Source organism: Trachymyrmex septentrionalis, unplaced genomic scaffold, assembly GCF_001594115.1.
Source record: "Trachymyrmex septentrionalis isolate Tsep2-gDNA-1 unplaced genomic scaffold, Tsep1.0 scaffold6, whole genome shotgun sequence".
Classification (NCBI taxonomy): Eukaryota; Metazoa; Arthropoda; class Insecta; order Hymenoptera; family Formicidae; genus Trachymyrmex; species Trachymyrmex septentrionalis.
The window spans coordinates 3791140-3792037 of NW_017305778.1; positions in this window are offsets into that span (position 1 = coordinate 3791140).

Consider the following 898-nt stretch of genomic DNA (forward strand, 5'->3'; position numbering starts at 1 on the left):
CCAGTGTAAACAGCGAGATTGAGGAGAAAACGCGTGTAGCGAGAGCGAGTGAGTGCGTAAAGTGATTCTTAATTAGTTGTTTGCACACATTAGCGCATGTCACGGATATATAATTCAAGGAGATATGGGTGGGACAAGGAAGTCATCGTATTTAGTTAGTGATCTTCTAGCTTCGATCGTGGCGAACGCGTTAAAATCTTCCGGATCTCATTTTTCTACGAAGCGACAACTTCGGTTCTTCGTATTCTCTATGTTTCTGTGTTCACATTCGCGATCGCGAATTGTCTCGTGAAACCAACCACCGAAAATACGCGATCTCGCGGAGACGCGATTGCGTTGATCGCGCGATCGAATGTAGCGACTTAAAATATTAGAGAACTATGTTTCTCGCATACGAAAAAACGACGATATCGCTGATAATATCCTTTTTTAAGAGCTCCATCTTTTAGCATTTTACACTCTCGCATGTCTTGTAATTAAAAGTGTAGCAAAACTCATCGTCGACTGAAACGTATTATATCTGTAGGCTCGATGGATTATATGGTCGCGTGCGTGGAGAAAATAAATTATTTTTTACATTTCATTTTTAAATCTCTGGATATATGTGTCGTCACACGCTGTAGTCGTAATTATTATTTTTTTTTTTTATAATTGTGTCAATACTAAACGATATATTTTTCTGATTAACCAGTACTTTTTATTAACTTACAACAAAAAACGATACAAGAATCAGCACACGTCGTTGTACAATAATAAAATCATTTAAGAAATTTTTTTTAATCTATCCGTCGCCATCTCGTCGTTCTTGATGTCTGTATGTCGACTCGCGCTTGAAACCATTGTCTTAATTTTTTTAATTAACAAATATTTTTTTAGTGATTTTTTTTTTTTTTTTTTT